Below are 5822 nucleotides of genomic sequence, written 5' to 3'. Positions count from 1 at the left end.
CTTGTTGGGAGGTGATTAGATCATGGGGGTGGACTTTTCCCTTGCTGCTCTTATAATGCAAGTGAGTTCTCATAAGATCTGATTGTTTAAAAGTGTGTGGCACTTCCCCTTTTGCTTTCTTCCTCCTGTTCCAGACATGTAGGATGTGTCAGCTTCCCTTTTGCCTTTTGCCATGATTCTAAGTTTCCTTAGGCTTCTCCAGCCATGTTTCATGTACAGCCTGCAGAATACTGAGCCAATTAAACTGCTTTTCTTCATAAATTACCCAGTCTCAGGTAGTTCTTTATCACAATGTGAGAACAGACTAATACAGACCTGATAAAGCAAGTTTAGTAAAGTTGCAGGATACAAAATCAACACACAAAAATTATTAGCATTTCTCTATATTAACAATGAAGTTTCCAAAAACAAAATCAAGAGAACAATCTCATTTACAATTACTAAAAAAAAAAAAAGCTTAGGAATAAATTTAACCAAGGCGGTAAAAGGCCTGTAAGCTAAAAACTATAAAACATTAATGAAAAAAATTGAAGACACAAATAAATAGAAAGATATCCCACGTTCATGGATAGAAAGAATTAATATTGTTAAAATATTCATACTATCCAAAGTTATCTGTGGATTCAATGTAATTTCTGTAAAAATTTCAATGTCGTTTTTCATGGATATAGACAAAAATTCTAACACGTCTATGGACCTCAAAAAAAAAAAATAGCAAAGGCAAGCATGGGCAAAAAAAAAAAAAACAAAGCTGGAAGCATCATACTATTTGATTTCAAACTGTACTACAAAGCAACAGTAATTAAAACAGCATGGTATTGGCATAAAAACAGTTCCATCAACCAATGGAACAGAATGGGAAGCCTCAGAAATGAACACATATCTATGGTCAATTGATTTTTGACAAAGGTGATAAGGATATTCAATGAGAAACAAATAATCTCCTTATTAAATGGTATTGGGAAAACTGGATATTCATATAAAAAAGAATAAAATTGGACCCTGATCTCACCATATACAAAATCAACTCAAAATGGATTAAAGACTTAAATATAAGACTTGAAACTATAAAAATACTAGAGAAAGCAGGGAAGAAACTATACAACATTGGTCTGTGCAATAATATTTTAGATTTGACCCCAAAAATATAGGCAACAAAAGCAAAACTAGGTAAATGAGATTACATCAAAATAAGAAACTACTGCACAACAAAGGAAACAACTAACAGCATCAAGAGATAACCTACGAATTGAGAATAAATATTTGCAAGCCATACATTTGATAAGTAATTAATATCCAAAATATATAAGCAACTCAAACAACTGTAAAGAAAAGAAATAACTAGATAAAGAAAAGTTTAAGGAACCTGAATAGACATTTCTCAAAAGATGACATATGAATGACTAATAAACACATGAAAAAATGTTCAACACTACTAATCATTAGGGAGATGAAATTAAAGCCACAATGACATACTACCTCACACTTGTTGGAATGGCTATTATCAAAAATGCAAAAGATAATAAGTGTTGGCAAGGATGTGGAGAAAAGGGAACCTTTCTACACCGTTGGTGGTTACGCAAATTAGCACAGCCACTGCAAAAAACAGTATGAAGATTCTTTGAAAAGCTAAAAATAGAATTACCATATGATTCAGCAGTTCTGCTTCTGGGTATCTGCCTGAAAGATCTGTAATTAATATGTTGAAGAGATATCCATACTTCCATTTTTATTGCAGCAGTACTCACAGTAGCCAAGTTATGGAATCAACCTAAGTGTCTATCAATGGATGAACAGATAAAGAAAATATGGTATATATACACAATGGAATACTATTCAGCCTTTAAAAAGGAAGAAATTCTGTCATTTGTGACAACATGGATGGAACTGGAAAACATTCTGCTAAGTGAAATAAGTCAAACATAGAAAGACAAACACTGCATATGGAATAAAAACTATTGCACTTATAGAAACAAAGAGTAGAATGATGGTTACCAGAAGCTGGGGTATGGGGGTTGGGGGGAAATAGGGAGAGGACAGTCAAAAGATACAAAGCCTCGGATAGGAGAAATAAATTTGATTTTTTTGTAAATCTGTGGCATGGTGCGGTGAACATAGTTATTAATTGAGTACTAAACATTTCAACATCACTAAGAGAATAAATCTCAAAAAATGTCCTCATCGCAAAAAAAAAGTTAAATATTTGAGGTGATGGATATGTCAATTAGCTTGATTTAATCATTCCACAAAAAAAATCACATCATCACTTCATACCTCAAAGATATATACAACTATAACTTGTCAATATATAATAAAAATAAATACAATAGAAAATAAAAGTTACATAGCACTGAAATGATAAAACATAGTCTTATTAGACAAACTTTCTACCAAACCAAATGCTATGGATGTATATGTGAATGCTGACGATAAATATTACTTCATATCAGGGTCCTTTACCCAGAGCTTGTAGTAGTAGTGCTTCTATGAAATATGCATGCTTCAACAAAGCAGGGACCAGTGTGCTGTGGAGGAGGAAAGAGGATTGCACTCAACAGGAGCAGGGGAGCAGGGGAGCCAAGAAGTACAACTTTATCAAAGAGGAGGGCATTGTGATATTTTCTAACCCTGTGATTGCTCCCCCAACCGTTTCAGTTAGCTACTAGAAGCCATGGCTAACCACTTTAAAGTGACATTATTAGAATATTTCAGTCTTTTTCTATTGCCTTCTTTTTTTGGTGCTTCGTTGCCTTTGATCCCAGATCCAGCTAATGAATCAATTACATGTTTTTTGTTGTTGTTGTTGTTTTGAGACTGAGTTTTTTGCTCTTGTGGCCCAGGCTGGAGTGCAATGGTGTGATCTCGGCTCACTACGACCTCTGCTTCCCGGGTTCAAGCAATTCTACTGCCTCAGCCTCCCAAGTAGCTGGGATTACAGGTGTCCACCACCACGCCTGACTAATTTTTTTTGTGTGTGTGTATTTTTAGTAGAGACACGGTTTCATCATGTTGGCCAGGCTAGTCTTGAACTCTTGACCTCAGGTGATCCATCTGCCTCGGCCTCCCAAAGTGCTGGGATTACAGGCGTGAGCCACTGCTCCCGGCCCAGTTAAAAATTTACTAGGCCTTTCTAGAAATAGAGAATTCTGTCTTTAATTTTTAAGGTGCACACATACACACTCTCCTAATTTAGGGTCCTGAGAGCTTAGCATTTTTCACAAATCTTCTCCCTAACTGAAATTGCTTAAAGTAGCTAATATGTAGACCCCTTATTCAAGTATTTTGGCCTTAAATTGTTACTTGTTTTAATTTCAATGGAAAAGGTTATAAAAGCTTACATACAAAGTTTCTTAACCCACAGTTAGTGGTTTTCAAAAGCCTATGTATTTGTCAAGTGTAGTTCAAATTTGTCCTCAGTCACTAAAAAAAGACACTAATATTCCCAATAGAATATATTTAGAATTAATAATAATTGCTAAACTTCCCATTTGCCAGGCCCTGTCCCAAGCACTTTACTTTTAATAACTTATTTGGACTTCACGGCAATACACAGAAGTAAGTACAATTACTTCAACAGTGAGAAATGAAGTCAAATACCCTTCTGCATCCAGAATTCTGTCTCTGCCATCTAGGTGACCAATTACTCTTATCCTATGTTAATGACTGCCAAATAGCAATTTGAAACAAAGATTAATTTATTGGATTGCCTAGCAAGGGTGGTCTGTATTACTCAGCTACAAGCACTTCTTACTAAGCAGAAACTAAAAGAAATAGATTTAAAGTCAAAAGAGGAGAAAGAGAATATTCTGAGCCCAGGCCTCTGGATTGTTTACATCCTGTTTTGTAATGGTGGCTTACAGGTTTTGCACCATTGCTACAGAGAAGCTTCTTTTCCAACAAGTCCAGGATGAGTTGTGTAAGATTCCTGTGGGCCTAAGGTCATCAGGCTACATGCACATGTTTAAAGTTCAGCAAGATTTCTATTTAGCATTAAGCAAATACTATGTGGCAACAGATCTGTATATGTGGTAAGACTGGAGTTTGGCTGGAGTGAAATGAATGTGAATCAGATGCTTCTACATTTCTCTATTCTCTGAGAGCATGCGCACATTCACCACAAAAAAGACCATGGGAGATGAACTCTAGTCATTTCTAACTTGCTTACAAGCATTCTATTTAGAAATTGTTCTGCATATAGTGCTCCCGGGTCTTATATGAAAGACACAATAAACTATGAAGAAAAATTTTGTTGGTTCTACTAGGATTTAAAAACGTGGAAGCCAGGCATAGCCATACCACTACTTAAGATAAAGAAAAAAAAGAATAAAAGCAAACAAAAAATGATAGCTATTTCAGATTACTTGAGCCTAGTTCATCTTTGTCTCCTCTGTCACTAGCAAAGGATAAACTTCTAATTCCCATTGGTTCAGGTTTATCTTCCTGCTTAGTTAACAGCAAGACATGAGGAGAGCATAAAAAATGTTCCATGGGTTGAGAGAGTTGCTACAAAAATCTCATCCCGAGAGCTGTTTCATGTCAAGCATCTAGGTTGGGATGAGGGAAGGGATGACATCACCCCATTTCTCTCCCTCACCAGCAGCAGCTTGCCACAGCAACAGCAAAGCCACCAGACACATGCACTGCTACATCTGGTTGGATATGGAGGAAAACCTTACTCACAGTAGAAATAAGAAATTGTCTATTAGGTTGCTTCCTTCTCTACCCCCAAGTTTTTCCTCAAATGATTCGTTTGAATAAAGCAGTTGTTGTTCCTTGAATTTCCCTTTCAAAAACATTTTCCTGGAAAGGACAAGCACTCAGTCATATTAATTCCCTGCTCAAAACTTTCCAGCTGATTCTGACTCTTTATCAAATGCTACACATCAGTGACAAAATAACCTACTGGAAAAGAAAGCTGCCTAAATATGTAAAAAAATGCACTAATTTCTATCTTGTGCATTAAAATCTTTCTAAGAGAATGTAATTAATTGTTCACACTGAAAATATACTCCAGTTTTACAATTCTTATGATTTTATAACTGAACCAGAAGACATAAAAACAATTCAGAGTAATGCAAACCCAATTACCAAACACTATCGAATATAGAGAAGCAATAGAAAAGCATCAGTTAGGGCCCAAGAGGGTAGTCAGCAAGCCATTATGAAATCTGAAGTTGGGACAACTTCCTAGCATTTCTGTTACTGAAAACCAGTCCATGATGAAAATTGAGGAACAGATAGCAAAGACACATTTTCCTCCAAACCCGCAGTATTACAATAGCCTGGATATAACCAACACAGTTGAGCAGACATCAGCAGTGAGTTAACACAACCAGCAACTAAGAGTCAGAAATTTACCCAAATATCTCTGCTCAGTTTCAATTCACAAGATTCTTGGTTTATCTGATACTATCTATTTTTAGCATCATGAAATTAGTATAGATTCACTCTTCAGGTTGTTTTGCAGGTAACAAAAATAGCAAAGACCTAGCCTCTGTAATCTGAGAATTTATTCTCCAGACACAGAAGGATGCTTCAACAGAAGATAATTTGCAAAGAATTATAAAACAATGTGACAATAACCATAAAGTAATATCTTATGAATTTAATACACATAAGCCGAAGATTTACATTTGAAAGGAATCAAACTAGGAGAGGTTTAGCCAGAAAAGGCCTCCTGAAGATGGTTTTGTAACATATTTTAAAGGGACTTAACAGACATCAATTTTCAGTGGGAAGAATGGAAGGTACCAGCAAAGTCAAAGATACTGTATTATTTCTAGTGAAAAGACCATGATGTAGAGAAATAAAAGAGGATCTAA

Source organism: Symphalangus syndactylus, chromosome 11, assembly GCF_028878055.3.
Source record: "Symphalangus syndactylus isolate Jambi chromosome 11, NHGRI_mSymSyn1-v2.1_pri, whole genome shotgun sequence".
Lineage (NCBI taxonomy): Eukaryota > Metazoa > Chordata > Mammalia > Primates > Hylobatidae > Symphalangus > Symphalangus syndactylus.
This window is presented reverse-complemented; position numbering follows the sequence as displayed.